The 20,897-nt window shown below is 56.0% G+C and overlaps 1 protein-coding gene across 7 annotated transcripts in view; it reads right to left on the bottom strand.

Moving 5' to 3' along the window:
- LOC115936983 (ATP-sensitive inward rectifier potassium channel 10) overlaps window positions 1-20,897 on the bottom strand; it is a 29,710-nt gene that overhangs the window by 5,093 nt on the left and 3,720 nt on the right. For 3 of the 7 annotated variants that reach the window (XM_081825344.1, XM_081825345.1, XM_081825347.1), the window contains exons 2-3: window positions 4,814-5,049; window positions 133-404 (exon numbers count right to left, since the gene is read on the bottom strand). The exons of 1 other annotated variant lie outside the window; for it this stretch is intronic. The gene's annotated coding sequence lies outside the window, so the exon portion shown is untranslated. The remainder of the gene's footprint in view (window positions 1-132; window positions 405-4,813; window positions 5,050-20,897) is intronic. 3 more of the 7 variants (XM_081825346.1, XM_081825348.1, XM_081825350.1) reach the window with 2 other exon arrangements.

Raw genomic sequence — 20,897 nt, 5'->3', positions numbered from 1 at the left:
AACCATCACGCCGAGGCCTCCTGGCGGTGCCGGAACGTTTCCCCAAGGACTGGGGGAAATGCCAGGTCGCCGTGGCAAAGTCACCTTGACCGAGTGAAGTAGGAGAGTTCGTGTATATTAGTTAGCACTTACGTCTGCACTTGCTCAAATTCAGGATTGCTGTTTGTCCTGATAGAAGAAAGAGGGACGAGTCTCTGAAATAGGAGACAGCTCGCTTCCTACAAGGTGCCATCACTCCTGCCCAAGGAGTAACTTGTACTTTTCCAGCAGAGAAAGGATTTCAGTCACTGGAGCCCTTGGACTCTGGATCTGGTGGCCAAACCTTCTGGGAAGAAGGAGGGTGATCTCGGGGGGCAGGGGGCGGGTGGTTGGTCCTTGTAGAACAAAGAGGCTCATCACATTCTCTGTTCCAAAAAAATCGGAACCACTGCATTTTATCATTCTTCACACTGCTCCCTTACCCCATCTTCCCCACGATCTGACACCTGGAACACGAAACTCTTTGGGCCCATTCAAACACCCACCCAAGTAGGCACTAGACTGGTGATCACCAATGGATGAGAATCCCGGAATGTTCAGAAGCAATCAGGAGCCCGTTTTGCCAGCCTCCACCCACTTGGAACTTTTGTCTGAGTGAGACCACTCAGCCAGACCTGGATGCCATCCACTTCCCAAAACCCTTAGCTGCTTGGGAGCAAAGGAGAAGCTCTATAATTCTGAAGTTTGAAGAATTATTATTTAGAGCCCAAGTAAAGCCCCATTCAGTACTCTGTAGTAGCAATAATATTAAAAACAACAACATGCACAGCACCTGCATCTCTTTACCATTTTAAAGTTTACAGATTAGCATGCCTTCTCATTTGATCCTCAAACTGGAAAAGATGTGAAACCTCTAAGAGATTCTGAGGAACTATTAGTGGACAGAGAAAATGCTGCAAAGTTGTGGATGGGTGAACATAATTTTAATTTTCAAAAAGAAAACCAAGATACATTTCACAAACTACAAACAGGTAGATATTGACCCAAGGCAAGATTCTAGAATAGAGCATTAAGACTGTGAGTACGTGGTGGCTCAGTCGTTTAAACGTCTGACACTTGATTTCAGCTCAGGTCAGTCATGATCTCAGGGTCATGAGATCGGACTCCATGCTCAGCTGGGAGTCCGCTTGAGCTTCTCTCTCTCCCTCCCCCTCTGCCCCTCTCTCTCTGTCTCTGTCTCTGTCTCTCTTTCTCTCTCAGATAAATAAATCTTTTTTTTTAAGATTTTATTTATTTATTTGACAGAGAGAGACACAGCGAGAAAGGGAACACAAGCAGGGGGAGTGGGAGAAGGAGAAGCAGGCTCCCCGCTGAGCAGGGAGCCCGATGTGGGGCTCGATCCCAGGACCCTGGGATCATGCCCTGAGCTGAAGGCAGACGCTTAACGACTGAGCCACCCAGGCGCCCCTCAAATAAATAAATCTTTAAAAAAAAGAAAAAAAGATTGTGAGTATGTGAGTACTTGGGCAGGTTGGGGGAAGGGCAGTAATCGGTAGGACCCAGCATGGGGGTTACCAAGAACAAGTCACATCAACTAAACTAACTTCCTTCCAGGACAAGGTTACTAGATAAACAAGTCAGAGAAATGCAATAGATAAAGTGTATCTATGCAAGGTTTTTGACAAGATCTCTCATTATGTCCTTGGGGATAAGACCGAGAAAAATGTACAGAATGCTACTCTGATTTGGGGGACTAAAACATACAAAAATCAGTGGTATTCGTGAGTGGATCATGATAGCCTGGAATCTATTTTCTAGTGATGTACCAGAGAGCTTTATCTTTGGCCTTACCCTATTCAATGTTCGTAACATTAATTTTATTCAAAACTATAGGACACATGGCCATCAGTTATGTGGATGACACAAAGCAGGGATGGATTGCAAATACAAGGTCTGGGCAGAATTAGGATCCAAAAGGAGTCAGAGGGGTGAGCCAATTCTAACAAAAAAGATAGTTATTGTGTATCTGTGTATGTATTGGGGTCCAAATATTACCTGAGCAATTCTGGATCAGAAAGGTGTGATGCATTTTGGTTGCCAAAAAAGCAATGCTATTTTAAGCTACTTTAGGCAAATTAAAGTATGTAGAATAAGGAGGTTGTTGATTCTGCTCTGATCTGCTTATCCTGTACCTGCAGTTTTGAGTCTCAAAGGACAATCAGGATATGAGAGGATTCAGAACCAGATCATGTAAGAAACGGCTAAAGGAAATGGGGAAGTTAGTTGGGAGAAGAGACGCTCTGAGGGATATGAGTGGCTGCATGCAAATATTTGGTTTGAAGGGCTGTCATGTGAACAAGGGTTTGGACTTGTTCTTTGAGATCTAAGAGGAACCACCAGGACCAATGAGCTCACACCACAGGAAGAAAGATTCCATATTGATATGACAAAGAACAATGTAACAATCGGGACATCCAAATGTGGAAAGAGCTTCTCCAAAGGTAGAGTGTGCTCTGTCCCTGGAGGGGTTCACGGGCAGGATGGACAAGCACTTTGCCAAGATTCTGTAGAGGGAACTAAAGCTTGGGACGGAGGTTAAGGACTGTCTGTAAGCTTTCACCCGCACTCATGGAGGATCAGGATGCCTGCCCCCTCCGCGCCATCTCCACTCCACACTTCCTGCGGTGACATTCGGGGATCCGTCATCAAAGTCCCAGCTTTGTTCGTGCAGAGGAAAGATTCCACATATCTTGAGGAATGGAAGCTCTTGGGGCCCAAGGGAAGGCCTGCTTATCATTCCCAAAACGATAGTCTATGATTATATATCACATGGCAGTTCTTAAAATATGTAATTTGACCCTCACACCATGAACTAAGTACGAAAGTCATCATTAGAATCAAGTTCGGAGATTTGCCCCAAGCGGATTAGTGGTAGAGTTGGACCAGAACCTGGTCTTCCAGCTCCTGGTCCAGAACCTTTTCTTTTCTTTTCTTTTCTTTTTAAGTAGGCTCCACACCCAGCGTGGGGCCCGAATTCACAACCCTGAGATCAAAGATCGCACGCGCCACTGACTGAGCCAGCCAGGCGCCCCCAGAACTTTTGAATTACAGCAACTGCTTCTGGGTCCCCCAGGTTCCTCCCCATGGGTCTCATGGTCTCAGGAAGTGCCTTGCGGTGCCCTGTAGGGAGGATCACAGCCGAGCCGCCGAAGACAGAGCCTGGAGCCTCCAGAGCCCCGCATCGGGGCTGCAGATCCGTGGCCCTGGAGATTTGGGCTCCCGGCTGGAACTCTCTGCTGTGATTGCCACCTCCAGCTGTGCACCTGCTGGTGTGCCACCTCCCAGAGCCAGGCAGCTTTGTTCTCCGCGGTGGCCGAGTCGGAGCCAGCCGCCACCCGCTGCGCCCCGCCCCCAAGCTGGCCGGGCTCCCGGGAAGGGAGCGGCCCCAGCCCCGGACACCGGCCGCGCTGCCCCACCTGGAGCACACACACGCCTCCCTCTGGAGGGTGCTGTTTCCCCCGAAACCGCCCCAGCCCCACACCAGGGACAGTGGCTGAAGACACAACCAGCCCCCGCGCGGCGAAAAGACAGAAACAGAGACCATCCGCTTCATGCTCTACGAATTGTACGAATGACTATTTCTCGGAAACAAAGGCCGGTCATGCCCACAGGGGCGCCCGGCCTGCGTCCTCTACAAACAGCACTCTCACCTCCTGCTTCGTGGCTGTAGATGGGCCTAGCTTCCCCCGAGGGCCCACGAGTCATTTATTCTCCGGGTCCAACGGGTCTTCAGAGCCCTTCTGGCGTACAGCTCTGCGCTGGAGCAAGGACACGCTGCTCTTGGGACTCTCGTGACTAAATTGATCCATGGCTCCCCACTGCTTTTAGGAGAAGCTGCAAGCCTCTGAGCACAGCCTTCAAGGCCCTTCATGGTTTGGTCTCTGCCTACTCATTGGCTTTGTTCCTGCCGCTTTTCTACACGCCCCCTGGACCCCAGCTCTGCAGAGCCTGGTGTTTCATCCTCCCTGCCTTTGGACCTGCTCTCACACTGCTCCGTGCCTACCCGCCGACCTCCTGCTCAGCTTTCAGAACGCAACTCAAGTGTTAGTTGCCCCCTTTGAAGCCTTCCCGGACCATCCAAGAAATAGCAGGTGTCCTGTGTCTCCCTGGCCTCACCCCAGCGTGGCTTTATGAAGCCCGGTCTTGTACACATTCCTATTTTAGAACATCAGAGTGCTTTGCAATGGCGTGTTCACCATTGTGTGGGACTTCCACTGTTTCCCCAGTATCGGGGACAGTTAGTTACTAAAGCCTGAGTGTGCAGGAATGACGCCCGCAGGCCCATCTGGACCGAGGCTCGGGAGACGGCGATGCCGCGCTTCTGGAGACCTCCAGGGGGAGCCACGGCGCCGTGGGAGGGAGCCAGGCTCCAGGCGGCCGCCGGTTACAAACACTTCCTTCGAAGGCGGGAGAAAGCAAGTCCCTGGGGCCTCAGCCCGGCTCTCTTCTGGGTCAGCGGCAGGATGGAGAGAGAGAAAATGGGCTCGTAAATGGTTGTGGGCATTGGGGTGGACCGTGACAGGTAAGGGGCTGGAAAGGATGCTTCGACCCCCCCCCCCAGGAGCCGTGCGGAGGCATCTTCTCCTCCAACCTGTCAGGCTGGAGGGGCAGGGAAGACACCCTGAGCAAAGAGCAGCTTGCCTGAAAGGAGGTCTGGGTCCTGATTCTCACCGCCTTCATTCTCGAACGTGAACGAATCCTCCCTCCTCCCCGCTGCCCCTCTGGTTTCCTAAATAGTTAACGGCGCGACCAGCCTCTGGGTTACCACACTCACACTCCCGGGGCCACCAGACTCTCCTTCCTCGTGTCAACATCCATCTGATGCCGGGAGCTGTGCCTCTTCCCTTAGTCTCCTGGCCTGACGTCGGGTCCTTTCCTCCTTTTGGCTGAATCACCGCACCAGCCTCCATGCAGCTGCTGCCCGATCTTTCCCGCCTCAAATCCTTGCGACACTGCGACCGCCACTCTTCTCATGTCACGACCCCACGAGGCTTTATCCAGTTTCAACGCCTACGAGGTATTCAGAGGAGAATCCTTATTTCCTGACTGAGGAAGCCGAGGCTGGGGGGAGGTGATGGGACTCCGTGAAGTGTCCCTCTCAGGTCCTCCATCTGCCAACCCTCCACTTTTCATTACACTATCACCATCTTGGCACCTTCCCCAGCTCAAAACATGCTAACGTCGCTGCACCATCGATCAAGGATTGGGCATAAATGGCCTTCCCTGATCTGCTTCCAAAACCTCTTCCAGCCTTATTTTCCACCTCTTCTCTCCTATGGTGAGCTTCTGGCAAACCAACTGCTCCCTGCTCCCTGCTCCCTGCGGAACGCACCCATGCGTTCGTGCTCCTCTCCCTCCCTGGGCTCCCCTCTCTCCTTGTCCCTACATACCCAAGATATCCTCCAGAGCCCGGTTCAAATGACCCCTCTTCCGTGAAGCCTCTGATCCCCACAGCCTTAAGTAGCACCTCCCTCTTCTGAGTCTACACACACACACACACACACACACATCACCATCTGTATGTTTAATGGGACATTGATCTGGCACGTGACCTCTCTTCTACTACAAATACGCTTACTGAACTAAGGATTCAGGCATAATACATTTTCATGGCCCTGACGTGTGATTAGCACAATGTATGACACATAGTAGGTGCTCCAGAAGTATTTCAGGAGTGAATGAATGAGCAGAAGGGAGAGAACTGGGAACAGACTGCACCTCCCGCAGGGTGGGGGCTCTCCTCCTGCGCGGACAGAACTTCGCTCTGGTCCAGAGCCTCTCCTCTGAGGCCTTCACATCCATCCTTCTTGTCTGTGTCTTCTCTCGATTTTTTACATGTTTTCTCTTTTTCCTGAACACATGGAAACCCCCCAAACTAGTTATCAACACTAACAGACGTGCAAACCAGCAGAGATGTCCTGGTCTGTGGTGATGTTGCCACCGTAGGAAGATCTGTGCAGTTTCAGCTGTGGGATCACGCATTTACATGACACTTTCTTTAGCATCTCCTGGGTGCCAGATTCTAAATAAGACCCTAGAGTTGGGGCGCTGAGTTAGATGTAGATTCTGGCCTGGAGGACCTTCCAAGCCAGTAAGGGAGGCAACCATAACAGAGGCAGGAAGTGGCAAGTACCCTAGACGAGGTATCCTGGAGGTCCTAGGGGAATCTGCAAAGGGAAAGGTGACGTTTAGCTCCAGGGAGCAACCCCATAAGAATGGTATTATCCCCATTTAGAGCAGGAAACAAGTTAAGTAACGAACAACCAGGGGTTGCCGTATACCTGGCTGTCTGACTCAAGAGAAAGACTTTACAGAGAAAGGGGGCCTGAAGGTTAGGCAAGATTGAGACACATGGAGACGGGGACCTGGGGGGTCAGAGAGAAGGCGCTTCCAGGGAAGGGAAGGGAGCAGTATGAGCAGAAGCTATAAGCCTGAAGAAAATCCAGAGCCAGCCAGGGAGCAGGAACCGTTCATTTTGGCTGAAGTGTCGGGAGCATAGGACAAATTGGGACAACAGTGACGTGCTCCCATCCCCCAACACCTCTGCTTTGTGGCCAGCCTCCTGTGTTTAAAGGTTGGGTCCCCAGATGAGGGGGACTGGGCAACAGTCACGGTGTAGGGTGTGGGCGGGGCATCCTAGGCTCCTGCAGGGATGCAGGGCGGGGCCTTGCCTCCCGCCATGGGGCCCTAGCTGGTGATTTTCCTTTTTTGGCTGTAGACTGTTTCCTCTTCCTAACCTTCGGTTCAGGGAAAGGGGAGGAGACAGAGGGGGCGGGCCTCTCCCCCCCCCCACCCCAGCACTTCACATTTCATCGTCGGGATGAGTCTGTAGAAGAGTTTCTGCCTTCACAATTCCCGATGAACCCGGGGTTCGGGGAGCCTGGGCCACACAACTGACCAGCAGCAGAGCCCAGATCAGTACCCTTTGGCTGGATTCCGAAGTCCTTTCTCCTCGAGCTTCAGGCTAATACTACAGTGAATTTGCCTTCACTGAGCAAATTCCACACTCAGCCACCAGAGAAGGTGACACCTCGACCTGCTGGGAGGTTAGCTGGGGCCGGCCGGGCTGGACATGTCACCAGCACTGATGCCCAGAGAGCATCTCATGATTGGCAGTGATGCTCTTGTTGTGTGTTTGCTTTATCCCCTTGTCCCCTCTCCTAGGTTTGCGTGGCATATCCCTCCTGTCCCCATTTCCTTCTCGGACTCTGTCCCCAGCTGTCTTCCCACCTCTTCCTCCATCTGCGCTGCCTGCTCGCCCCCCTCGTACTTGGTGCTGGCCGACACTAACGCACGTTACCCCCTCCGTCCTTGTCCCCTTCCTCCTGGCCTGCTCACTCCCCCACGTCTGAATGGATTGTCCTTCAGCCTCCCGGATCCCGCTTTGTGAAGACGGTGATACGCAGGCAGAGCGTGCTGTCCCGCTAATCACAGCGCTGACCTTTGAACTCCCTCTCACACTCTGCCCTCCTGTCCTCCGTCTACACCCCCAGGCCCAGGGGTCTGCATCGGTGGAGGCATCCTAAGCCCCCCAGCCTCCTGTTCACCCCCTTCTTCCCTCCGGAAAAGAGCCTTTTGATTTAGGGGTTTGGAAATGGGATCAGTTTCCTCCCGGACTGGAGGGGCTCCCACTCTCCCTGTGAACCAGTCCACTCGGGTGAGGCTTGGAGGTGGTCCTCAACCAACCACTGCGGCGTGTGCGTAAATGACTAGATGGACAGAAAGAGGCAGTCGTGGGGCCAGCTGGCTCTGTGCCAGTGACCGCCCACCGCACCCCGGTGCTATGTGTCGGGGAAGCCCTGTACACAAAAGGAGGGCTTTTGAGCACTATCAGCCCCGGAACCCAAGGCCAGGCCCATCAGAGAGCAGCATTCTGGAGACGGCGTGTTGGAGACAGCGTGCGCGAATCGGCCACCGGGACCTTTTAAGACCCTGCCAGGAACTAAGAGGCAGTGTTACCTGCTGGGAAGGGGACCGGACGGGAAGCAGGAGACTTAGGTGCGAGACTCAGCTGGGCCACTGACCAGCAGTGATCTCGAGCAACGTCTCAGCCCGTCAGGCCGCTATTTCCTTAATTGTGGCATAAGGGCGTTGTATTCGGTCCACTTCTCAAACGAGTGTGCCAGGAGGGACTCCAAGCCACAGGATTCAGGGTAATGTATTTTTCCTGCGATATCAATTTTCCTCAAAGACTTTGAGGGAAGATCTTATTTTCATGTGAAAAAGCGACATGTGATAGAGTAGAATGAAAACAAAACAGATTTCAAGGATGTCTGCTGTGTGACCCATTACGGCTCATCGCTGTATCTTCTTGGGTAGCTCTCCCTCCCCTCTGCCTTTCAGGACCAGTTGTGGGGTGGGTTTAGGGGGCCCTGTGTTGGAGGATTATCAAGGTCCCTTCCCACTTTAAGACCCCATGTGCAGCCTGAGCCCTCCCCCTCCCTTGGGGGAGAGAGGAAATGGCCACTCAGCCTCCTGTCCCCAAACATATCATCTCTTCTTTGGACACTAACTCCAACTTGAACAGTGACCCTGGAGGCTTCCAAGGAGATCTGCTGCTTTGGGGCCTGAAAAGAAACTTTTCTGGGCTTCTGGGTGTTCTTAAGGAGACAGGGGGAGAGGACAAGGGGGCCGGGTAGGAGAGGGAGGCCAGTAAGAAAAGTGTCCTGGGTTATGTAAGCCCTCCGAGGCTGGAAGAAGAATGGAGTTGGGTTTGGGGTTCTTTCAGACAGGATGCCTTTATTCATTAATCTCCCTCCCGTCCTGCCCCAGAGAAAATAAACAAATAGAAAGAGAGCCAGATGCACACAAATCTTGAGGTGGGGAAAGGAGGGCAGTGTGTGTGTGTCCGGGGGCCTGCTTTTCCAGCTGAGTCACTGTTGCCTCTGTCTGCCACCCCTCGGGCTCCTTCCCCATCCCTCCCATCCTCTGGCCTCGGCCTGACACCAAGGCCCTGGCCCAGGGAAGAATAGGCTTTTCTTCCCTTGTGTCAACGTTTGGAAAGTTCTCATAGTCTGATCAAAAGAAAGGATAAAAGCCTTCAAAGCATTTCCTGGGAGCCTGTGACCCCTGTCTGGCCCTTCTGACCCCTCTGTGTGTTTTCCGGTCAAGAGAGGGAGGGACACAGAGATGGGGCCATGTCAGCTGCTCTCCTCGGTCCAGGCAGCACCCCTGTGTGTCAGAGTGGGCTGATCAGGAGCACTGCCCCTTCCTCTGCCCCGACCCCCAGGCAGCGTCTCCTGTTCCCCTACAAGAAGGAAACCATATTCCTGCAGAGAACTGCCCAGGGGGTGGGATCTCGGGGGTCCCCTCTCTCCCCAGCTAGAGCGAGGATGACTTCCCGATGCGTGCCACAGATGGGCACCGACTCTTTGATGCACCTGCCTCCCCACCCTTCGCCCTACTCGGAGCACACTCCCTCCCCCCGTCACCCCCCCGCCAGGGTCTGCTCCTACCCAGCGTCTGGGGCAGCAAGGCTGCGCATCCTGATTCTGGCTGAGGAACCCGGCTCTGTGCAGAGTTCAGCTGAGGACAAAGGATGCACCGCTGCCCCCTCAGCCCCAGCTCCGGCCATCCCCAGAGCCTCCTGGCCTGGCCCCATCCGGGTCCTCACCTCCGAAGAACAACTGCCCCCAGATGTCAACCCACCCCTCCTCGCCTCAACTGATGTGCCAAAAAAAGTCAGAAGCAATGGCATTAATATGAATAATGTATTCTGTTTGTTATCTGTTGTTATCAGTAAGACATGAGATACTGAAGAGGCTCCCAAGGATACTGGGGGACATCTCTGAGGGTCTGGGCGGGTGGTGTAGAAACAGGGCGAGGACCAAGATGTCCACTCGAGATGTCTGCTTCATGTGGCAGCCGGCCCTGAGTCCCCAGCCAGCCCTCACCTGGCCGGGGCTCCTGAGCGTCTCCTCACGGGAATCTACACCCAGCTGATCCCCAAGATACTGGTTGAGGGCATCATCCTAGTTGAGAGATTGTGTTCTTCCAGACAGACCCCATGCTACGCTACAGGCAGAGGGGCAGAGGGGCAGAGGGGCAGAGGGGCAGAGGGGTGTCCAGAGAGCAGACAGCTAGAGGGGAGGGAAGGAGAAGAGGGGGTCTCGGGATCCGCCCCTCAGCCGGGAACAGGAGATGACCTCCCCACCGCCAGGGGGCAGGGCTCCCCAGCCCTGGGCGCTCTCCTTCCCGCGCACCCCCCCCCCCCCCCCCGCCAATGCCCCTTCCCAGCCCACTCCTTTTAACTACTAGGTTGAACCCAGGGGCGCCTGGGTGGCTCAGTGGGCTGAGTATCCGACTCTTGGTCTCGGCTCAAGTCAGGATCTCAGGGACCTGAGACTGAGCTGCGTTGGGCTCCCAGCTCAGTGGGGAGTCCGCTTGAGAGTCCCCCTCTGCCCCTCCCCCCCACTCTTTCTCTCTAAAAAAAATTGCCTATCAAAAGAAAAAAAAACAGGTCCCATGTCAACAATATCAAATGGTTCAATCAAATATTTAATAGCAATAAAAATAAGATCAGTCTGCGCAGACTACAAAGCACATGGAAGCCACTGCACATGGTCGCAAGGCCGTGAGGGGGCAGTTAGCGCTGCAGGGGGCGCTCTCAAGGGCACAGCTGACCTTCTCGTCCTCACAGCCAAGGCCGTTCCTCAGCATCGACCCCAGCCGCCTGCAGCACCTGCGGCCCTTCGTGACCCCCTCTCACGGCCCTGTCTCCCTTCCTCTGGGGCTCCAGCCCTCCCTCCTCACCTCTGCCCTCGGTCTGGAGCATTCCAGCATCTGCGTGCTCAGATTCCTGTCCTCTGGCCTCCAGAGGGAGTCTCCTCTGGGGGTCCCCCCTTCACAGAGTCGCCCCTGGCTTCCCTCCAGCCCCGCGTCCGGGTGGGTGCTGGGCCTCATCGGTTCTGCCTTTGTGGGCGTCTCTCAGTCTCCCTCAAGGCTGCCTTAGTCCAGCCTCGGATTCTCCTTCACCTCCGGGAAGCGCTGCGGTGACCTGGTCTCCCTGCCCACGCCCCACCCCATCGCCGCTCCCCTGCCTCCCCTGCGCCCCTCAGCTGCCCCGGGGCCCTTCTACAACCGCTGCGTCCCACCGCTCAGCCTGAAATCCCTGAGGGGGTTCCACAGCTTTGCTAACTTTCTGACAACCTTCAAGCCCCCCCTTTCCGCCCCCATTCTACCCTGATGGTCACGGCCGCAGCTTCTGGCGCTTGTCCCTGAGCTCCCCCTTCTGGGGGTAGAGCGCCACCATTCACCCCTGACCGTGGCCGGCATCCCGGCCGCTGGTGCCCACGGGGGGCTCCTGTTGTTCCTCTGCCACATCCTCAGTGAAGCACCTCCGGCCCCGACCCCCCGCGAGTGCCTGGAAGGCAGGACCGCCTTAGTTCTCTGTCAAGCTGCCCGCCCCGCATTTCACCTCACGGACTGGCAGAGAGGAAGGACCCAGAGCGGAGATGACAGAGACCAGGGTCTGACTCGGGGCTGGGGCTGTCACCCACGCAGCCTGCGGGCCATCGCGCTCCCCGTCCCTCAGCCCTAACACGTCGTTCATCGCCTTTTCTCACTGAGCCTCGGAATGTTTCTCAACATGGTGACAACAGAGAGCCATTTTCAAACAAACGGAGTTAGCCTAACCGATGAAGCCTGTTTGTTATCGTGGCATGTCTGGGTCAAGGCCAAAGTCCCTCTCTGTTCTTCCGCACTAGGGCCATCCTGGCCTGTGTCGCTCACCAGCTGTGGGAGCTTCAGTCAATCTCTTAACCTCATAGGGCTCAGCTTCCTCACCGAAGGAGGCAATAAACCCTTCCATTGTATGGTCGGGATTACATGAGATAAAGCGGGTGAAATCTCTAAGGCCCTTATGCAAATAGAAGATATTACTACTACCCTGCTTTGCAGGTGAAGGGAAGTATCTCCTGAATTAGACAAAGCAGGGCTCAGTGAGGCAAACTATCCTAGGACGTTTAACGGCCAAGCCTGAACCTCTGTCTCTCAGCCCCGTGGCCCTTCACTCTCCATATGCCAGTGAGCTTGATGACACGCAAGCTCAGCCCTGCCCTTCATTTTCCTCTTCCAGGCTGACAGTGACTTGTGGGGTACGACTGACTATAGCCCCAGAATCGGAAGATGCTTCCAACCCACTCTTCTTCGTCCCCCCTTTGTCATTCCCAAGATGAGGCTCCCTCCAAAACCCTTCCAACCTGCCAGGAGGGAGGAAGGTGTGCAGGGAAGGATGCTGAAGAGCCACGTTCCTCAGTGACTCCCTCCTTGTCCCCAGTCTTGGTGGCTCCAGGCAACTGGTAAGCTTCTCGAAGCCCAGGATGGCCGGGCCCCAGGAGATAAGGGTTTGGGTGCAGGGGCCAGGGGGCCACTGAGTGTCACCAGATCCACAGCAGTCTGAGAAACTAGTCAGGGGCCAAGCTGGTGGGACCTGCTCCTTAGGGTCCCGGGGACCAGTGGGGCTCCCGACCTGAAAGATGATGGGGGTCGGGCGGAGCTGACTAGACCCCATCCGAGGGCCCCACTTTCTAGTCTGGGGTCTTAGAAGTTGCACCGGCTGTGGTGAGGAGGGAGGCTGGGCCCTGGGTGGTGGAGGGTCCGAGAGGGAAGGGGGCGGGGAGGCAGAAGAGAAACTCCCCCGAGTGGAGGCACGCTCAGGAGCAGCTCCTATAAGGGTCATGGTATCTGCCCCACTCCTTCCAGGAAGGACCATGCCCACCTTCCCAAACAGGAGACTTTTTTCTGAATTGATTCCTGACCTGTATTCTGTTCATCTTTGCGTCCTCCGCGGTGCCTAGAATAGAGCTTGGCTAAGGATTTCTTTCTTTCTTTCTTTCTTTTTTTAAGATTTTATTTATTTATTTGACAGAGAGAGACACAGCGAGAGAGGGAACACAAGCAGGGGGAGTGGGAGAGGGAGAAGCAGGCCCTCCGCCAAGCAGGGAGCCCTATGTGGGTCCCGATCCCAGGACCCCGGGATCATGACCTGAGCCAAAGGCAGACACCCAACAACTGAGCCACCCAGGCGCCCCTTGGCTAAGTACTTCTTAAAAGAACCCATAGGATTGCTATTCCACGTGACCTTTTCCTCCCTGAGGTCCCTTCCCTGTGTGTGACATGCTTCATCCCTGGAAGTCCTTCCTCCGAGCTTCCCATCAAAGTTTTGACGTTGTAACAACTGGGGGCGCTGACCCTGTCTCCCCATCAGCCTTTACTCTAGGTGAAGAGCTGCCTTTTCCGTAGCTTCCCTCAGCTCTCCTCCATCACACTCCCTAGATGCTCTCTAGTGAGGGACCAGATGGGGAAACTGAGGCCAACAGTGGGGGCACAATGCTCAGCAGGAGAGCGTCCATGCCAGAAATCCAGAATCTCCTGTGGGAGGTAGATCCTTCTTCCACGGTTCCCGGTCAGACAACTCTGGACTTGAGCTTCTCCCTGGACCGACCAAGTCCCCCTGGTGAGCCCAGCACTTCTTGTGCCCGTGTGACCAAGGACAAGAGGGCTGAGCTTGGGAGAATGGGAGGACAAGCCGGAAAGGGAGGATGTGGGGGAGTGGAAGCAGATGATCCACCTCTGAAGTCCCAGAATTACAGCTGGGAGAGTCTGGGATAACCCGTCCCTGCTGACCTCCCCAGCATCAGCGTCCTCTGGCCTGTCTCCGCCCTCACAGTGTCCTCTGTCCAGTCACATCAAGCTCCTCTCAGGTCTTGGACGGGCCATGCCTCCTCTCACCAACAGCTCTTGGCAAACAATGCGGCCTCCTCCGGGAAGCTCTGTCCCCCTCCCCACTACCCTTCTCCCAGGCCTCAGCTCACATGCCACTTTGTCCCGGAAGCCTCTGCAGACGTGCCCCCCCAACCCCGTATGGGTTGCCCCCTCCTTGCCATGAGCCAGGCCTTGCCCGCAGCACATCATCCTGTCCTCCCAAGAGGTTGGTAATGTCACTGCCCGTGAATGGTTTGCAGACCAGACTCAGACGGTTAGCCGACTGGCTCAGGAGGACCACTAAGGCTGAACCCCGGTCTGTTTTCGGTGAAGTACATGCTTTCCATCTTGCCTCCGTAGGGTCACAGAATGCGCATGTGGGGAGGCCCTTGGGTCATCACAATCGATTCCCTGGTTTCACCAAAGAGGAAGCCATGGCCTGGGAAAGGCCAGTAACTGGCCAGTAGCACGTGTGAGTTTTGATCAGAATCAGAGCAAGAACCCTGACTTCTTCCTCGTCCCAACTTCCCCTCCTACAAGATCCTTTCTTGACCCTGGGGTCCTGAAGGGCCAGCTGGCGTGGAGCCAACCTTGGAACATCACCCACTGAGCTCTTCCCTGTCCAGTCACGGCCATAGCCCCTCCCATCCTCAGGTCTCCAGAATCGCCTCGGCCTCGCAGCTGCTGGCCCGGAATTAAGCCAACAAGGAGAGCTAGAAGAAACTGCGAAGTGCGGGCCTGTAGGGAGGGGACGGATTCAGTGGTGCTCTCTGCTGGGGCCTGAGAAATATTCCAGAAAGCTGGAAATCCCACGGCCCCCAGGAGCTCTGAGTGTCATGGGAACTACCTCCCAGGCCACCCAGCCTCTGTTCAACGAGAGACCAAAGGTGGACCCCTCCCTCTCCTCAGGGAGAGTGAGCACTCCACTTCTTTCATCCTTCCCCTTGGCCTGGTCATACCTTATACCCAGGAAATGCTTCCTGTTACATCTAAATGTACTTACTGCTGTCTAAGCAATCTATTCTTATCTTTACCCTTGGTGGAGACGGAGACCTAGGGTACCCTGTTCTTATGATGCAGATTTAGGGAACTGAGCCACCTTTCCAGACAGGTCTCAATCTCCTTTCGTCCTCATGGCTCCTGGTTCCATGTACAGAGAGCCACCCCTGACCCTCACACAGGGGAGTCTAAGGGGGCCCACCATCACCTGGGAGGGAGTCTCCCTGTCCACCCCCCATCATTCCACTTATTCCTATCCACCTCCCCCATTTGAAGACAAGAATGGGGCAGGGGTGGCATGAATACACAACCTAGACACGTGCAGGTTCTAGATGTATTTAGAACTAGACTCAGAAGTGGCTGCCCCCCATCCTCCGTCTTGCAATGGCTGACAGCCTGAGTGTAGTGGGGTGGGGCGGGGGGGGCTGATGATGTGCTTCCGGCAGCCCTCGCTCTCCAACAGGGGACATGTGAAGGGACATCTGGAGGCCGAAGGACACACCAGAGCATAAGGGCTGGGGGGAGGGGGTGCTCCTGCATGAAGAAGACGGATGCATGAGGCGGCTTAAGCAGAATCTGGCTGCCAGAGGGGCAGCATTCGAGGGAGTGGGGAGGTTGAGAAGGGTCCTGTGCAATTCTGATGGAAGGGAAACATCGTGGCGATCAATGTTCAAGGACTCTTGCAGAAGAGCCAACCAGTATCAGCACCACCGTCCATCTAAGGGACTTGCTGCTGCCGTGACCCTGTCCACCGCCCCAGGTCTTGGGGTCCTGGTGGGCCCTCCATCTCTTCCCTTCTTGGACTGCCTGCTCCAGGCTTCCAAAAGATGCCTAGGACCAGAACAGCAGGGGCGGCTTGGACATCCCTGCAGATCCTTCCTCAGACAGAGGGTATTAGCAGGCAAGGTCAGAGCCAGGCATCACCAAAGGCTTGGAATCAACAGAGATCTCAAACTCCAAAGCCTAGCTACGGAGGTCCCGGGGTTTCTCTCTCTAGCCATGCAGAATCCGTGGCAGGAGTGGGGCCAGCGTGAGGGCAGGGAATGAAAGGAGGTAGGCTCACCCTGCCTGGAAACAGTGGAAGGGTCAAGGTGACTTTCGGAGGTTCTTTCTAGACCCAGAGTCCCTTGGAAGGTCCCTGGGCCGGCTGTCCTGCCTACTCCCTGCCCTACCACTCCCCCAGCTCCTTCCCAGGGAGCGTGGGTACCAGACGGCTCTGTTAAAACTCCACGTGGGGGCGGGTCACCTAGTGAAGCCGAGAGACAGATGGCAACCCCCCCACCCACCCCAGGAGAAAACATACACCTAGAGGCCACACACCTCCCTTCCAGTCCTAGTCTTTTGTCACTTCTCAGGGCCTTTCTGTAAAACAGGCCGTGACACGGGGCGCCTGGGTGGCTCAGATGGTTAAGCGTCTGACTTCGGCTCAGGTCATGATCCCAGGGTCCTGGGATCAAGCCCCATATCGGGCTCCTGGCTCAGCGGGGAGCCTGCTTCTCCCTCTGCCTCTCTCCCTGCTCATGTTCTCTCTCTGTGTGTCTTAAATGAATAAATAAAATCTTAAAAAAAAAAAATTTCTTAAAAAAACCCCAAAACAGGCCGTGACAGGCTATGACACAGGGTGCACTGGGCAAATGCAAGGGACAAGGGGCAGCCACACTGGGCCTGTGCTGGGCAGGCTGGGTTCCATCATCCTGCAGAGCACCCCGCCCCCCCGCGTGCCTGGCTCAGCTGTGGGCCGGGGAGGTGCTGGCCACTGAAACCCCGAGGTGGGGTGAGGTGGGGAGCGGGGCTCGAGAGCTCAGCGGCGGAGGCCGTGCCCATGGTTAACGTGTAAGCGGTCCGGTCTGGGGCAGCGGGACATTACCCGCCCCAGGGCTACATTCTTGAGGTCACAACAAGTGCAAACTTGTTATAACCTGTGTTGGAGCAGCAGGGGGCAGCGAGGGCAAGGGGGGTGGAGGCTTGGAGCCGCCAGCGGCCAGGCCAGCCGAGGGGTGCCAAGGGGAGGCGCGGGGTGGGGCCGGGCTCGGCCGTGCAGGTGCATATGCTCGCGGACGGCGGGAGGACTGCGGGTCCCGGCTGCGGCTTGGCCTGCCGTATCTGAGCACATCCGCCGCAGTGCGCGTGTGGGGTCTGTGTGTCTGCATATATGAGCCCGTGGAGGAGGAGCAGAAGTGGCATGTGGAACGGAGGGGTGGGCGCTGTGAGCGCCCCTTCCCCTTCGCTGGCCTCGCGGAACCTGCATTCCAGCTCCATCCACAGACGGCACCCCCATCCCCACCCCCTGTGAGCTGGGGCCTCTCCCCACCAGTGCCCATCTCCCCAGCCTGCCCCGGGAGTGGGGGGGTCACCTCCTGGCCCCGGGCCCACTCCCCCACACTCTCTTGGCCCTCCGGACACTGGGGCGGGTGGGGTGGGGGCGGGGGGAGGCTTTGAAAGCAGGTGACTGTTTGGGGGAACTCAGGGACAGAGCCCCCATTGTGCCCGCCCCAGAGCCGCCTCAATGGAGCTCTCTGGCACAAAGGGGCTTTGACAATGGGCAGGCCATTAGTATGCAGAGCCTGTCCCACAGCCCAGAGGAGGGAGCCGGGGGCTGCCGGCCCTGCGGCCCTGCCTGTGGAGGCAGGGGGGTGGGGCAGGGCTGAGACTGGAGAGATCTTAGCCCATAGGGGCTCCCCTAGGGAGACAGCAGAGGGAGACTAGCCTAGGGCCCCCAGACCAGCCCCTGGCCACAAAGACCCTGGCAAGTGGAAAAAGCCACAGGGACTGGTAACGATGGGGGAAGGCAGGCTGTGGGGACCAGGCCGGGGCCTGGAAAGAAGCAGGTGGACAGTCTGAGCCCACCCACTTTTTGCCTCAGCTTAACCATCCATTGCAGGGAATTGTGTGGGCAGGGGAGGAGAACGGAACAACGGACAGCTAGGTCTCAAACCTAAGCTCGCCAGGTCTCTTGGGGGCTGCAGGTGGGATCTGAACCACCACGGGATGCAAAATTAGAGCGTGCTCAGGGTTTGGGGCATCCGGGGTATCTGGGCTTCTGACGAAGGTGGTGCCTCCAGCCCGGCTCACCGGCCTGTGGCTGAAGGGCCAAAGAGCCAGGACTAGCTCGCCTGCAGGGTGTGGGGAAGAGGCTTCTCTCCTCCTGCCCAGCGGACCCCAGCACCCCCCACCACCCACCACTCGCTGGGCGCCAGGTACTGCCCCAGGGCACCACGGCTCAGCGGGCAGGGTGGGGTGGCCAGGGCAGGGGCTGAGGAGGCCGGGACCCGGGAAGGGGCTGCGGGCAGCGAGCAGGGAAGAGGCGCCCCGTGAGAAGCAGTGTTGCCCAATCAAGACTTTCTCTGCCCTGTGCCAGAAACCCCCAGAAGCGAGGGCTGAGGCCACTTTACAGAACTGCCCCCCACGAGGCAGGACAGAGAGATCTTCTGGGCTTAGGCACCTCTTCTCGGGCTCCCTTCTTCCACTCCTCAGTTGTTTGATGGCAGGAGGTCCTCCCTGCAATCTGCCCTCAAGGCTTCCTGCTGTACCGCCCTGGGCCCTGGGTGGCTCCCTTGCTTCCTTCTCCCTGTCAGGACTTTGGTTCTGCACCCCACCCCCGCTCCCAAAAGAGTCCGGTCGGGGGGGACGTAGGGCTCACATTATGTAGCCCTTTTCTAGAATTACGTCAGGTAATTTTCAACAACTCTAAAAAAAGTAGGCACTTTCTTAAAGCCCCATTTTATAGGTGAGAAAACAGAGATGTGGATGATTTGCCCAAGGTCACATAGCTAGGCAGCACAGAACTGGGCCCCACAGGCTAAACCACCCCATCCTGCCCCCCCCACCCCGCCCACCCCCTGAGTGAGCACGCTTAGCGGAGCCTGGGCAGCCGATGGAGATCAGCCAGGACACTGCTTGCCCGGGGGGGTTTTTTGAAACTGTTTTCTCAAGTTCCTCTAGACTAGCCATTCTCAAAGTGCGGTCCAGGGACCCGGGGGTTCCTGAGACTCTCTCAGAGGCTCTGTGAGGTCAAAATTGTCTTCATAACAATGCTAAATGTTATTTGCTTCCTTCGCTCTCATTGTCTCATGAGTGTTCAGTGGAGTTTTCCAGAAGCTAGGTGACACATGATATGGCAACAAATTGAATGCAGAAGCAGATACGAGGCATCATCTGTCTGCCGTGCAGACACACGTTCAAAAGATCTGTGAAAATGTGAGACACCGCCACTCTTCTCACAAAACTTTTTGTTTCTTTGTTTTTCTATTTTTCGTTAAAAAGACATCATTTATGTGGACATGCGATGGGTTTGGGGTTGCTTTTAAAGGAACTAATAAATATTTTAAGCCTCCTCAGTCTTCATTTCTAACACACCAATAGATGTACCCCAAGAAACCAAAGCTCTCTGAAGCCTGCAATAATTTTTAAGAGTGAAAAGGGGTCCTGAGATGAAGAGGCTTGGGAAGCAGTGCCCTAGACTCCATCAGACACACTCTCCTCTTGCCAGTTGCCTGTTCCTTGTTTATCGGGGGGCCAACCGGGGAGGGTAAGACGTGGGGAGAAGGTATGTGCCTGGGTCTCCCGTTTGGGACGAGGGTGGAGGATGGAGCTCGGGGACAGTCCCAGGGAGAATGCAACGCTAAGAGGTCAGGCCTGTGCCCCCCTCCAGGAGGTGTCCCCACAGGTCTGCCAGCCTACAAGCCCCTGCCCAGAGGTGTGCTCAAGACAACAGGGCTGCACCAGGCTGGGCTCTGACCTTCACCCTTTCTCCACCCTGGAGGCCTGCCAACAAGCCCGGCATCAGGCGGGGGCAGACCTCCCTGGTGAGAAGAGAAGAGGAAGTCTCAGTGGATCCCCACATGAGTTTTTGTGTTTGGGCCAAATGTGCTCAAAGGACTGGAAATGGGGGGTCTGGGGTCTGCTGCTTAAAATCTTAGGGTTAAGCCGTCTCCACAGGATGGGCCCGTTGGCAGAGGGGGGCTTTTCTTGAAGTTCCCTAGACAGTTGAATAATAGGGTCTTACATACATACATCCCACTCCCAGACACTCATAAGCCTCTAACGTCAGGGTCCTCCCCCCAGAATTAGCATCCAGGAAGGTTTCCTACCTAGAGTCAAGCTGGTCAGAGGGCACTCTGTTCCTAGGAGCTGAGGGGTCCAGGGAGGGAAGAGATGCCTTTGCTTCAGGGCGTTGGAAATGTGCAGGGGTGCCGGGCTGCAGCCCCATCCCAGAGGAGCCCCCATGTAATGAAGGAGACAGGACGTCCCCTCCCAACATTACCATTGTGTTGAGTGTCTGGGCAAAGTAACAGACACAGAGACAAAGGACAAGCAGAATGCTGAGGAACAAGGGGTACAAGATGACAGGGCAGCTGGGGAAATGGGGATGGGGATGTGTGGGAGGGGTGGACCCTGGAATGGGAAGGCCCCTGTGAGGGCCCAGAGGGAAAGAAGAGGTGTAGCTCAGGGACTGCTGGTAGACTCACCCGCCCCCCAGAACAAGGTCTGAAGAGGGCAGTCCCAAAAGGTGGGTTGCTGGAGGGGGGGTGAGGAAAGGCTTCTATAAAGTACCTTGAAGACCGTGATTGGGAGTTTCCATGAACAGGGATGTCTGGATAGGAAAGGGACAAGATGGAATGGGTGCTTCGTGGTGATAGTTCTAGGGAACAGTAAAGGGAGGGAGCCAAGGACAGAGAGGGGCTGGAGTCAGGGAGGCCATTAGGGAGGCTGCTGTGGGCACCCAGGCTGCCCGGGGGACAGAGGAAGGGGCGGGCACATAAGCCTGAGAGGAAGGGAACGTGGGTGCAAGAGGGACAGGCAGGGTCACGCGGGATGGGGGAGATGTGGGGTGGGGGCAGAGAAGCTGGGTTCGGGCTGGAAGGGAGAAGTTGCTCCCGACGGGCACACAGACTGTTTTAGGGAAGCGCAACAGCTCAGTTCACACTTCTTGGACCTCAGTTAAAGACGGAACACATCCGCCCGGTGCAAACAGGGAAAGGAGCCACGGGTGAGGAGACCTAGCCCACGCGATGGCCCATCTGTGGGAATGAAGACAGGAATCCTCCCGCCTTCCCAAACTCTGGAAGGGTGGAGGTACCAAAGCCCGGACTTGATGGCCGGACCGCAGAAGAACCAGGGAGTGGGCAAGGCCCAGGAGCCAGGAAGGGTGGAGG

Source organism: Leptonychotes weddellii, chromosome 6 (genome assembly GCF_054177405.1).
Source record: "Leptonychotes weddellii isolate Sample4059 chromosome 6, ASM5417740v2, whole genome shotgun sequence".
Taxonomy (NCBI): Eukaryota; Metazoa; Chordata; class Mammalia; order Carnivora; family Phocidae; genus Leptonychotes; species Leptonychotes weddellii.
This window is presented reverse-complemented; position numbering and strand designations above follow the sequence as displayed.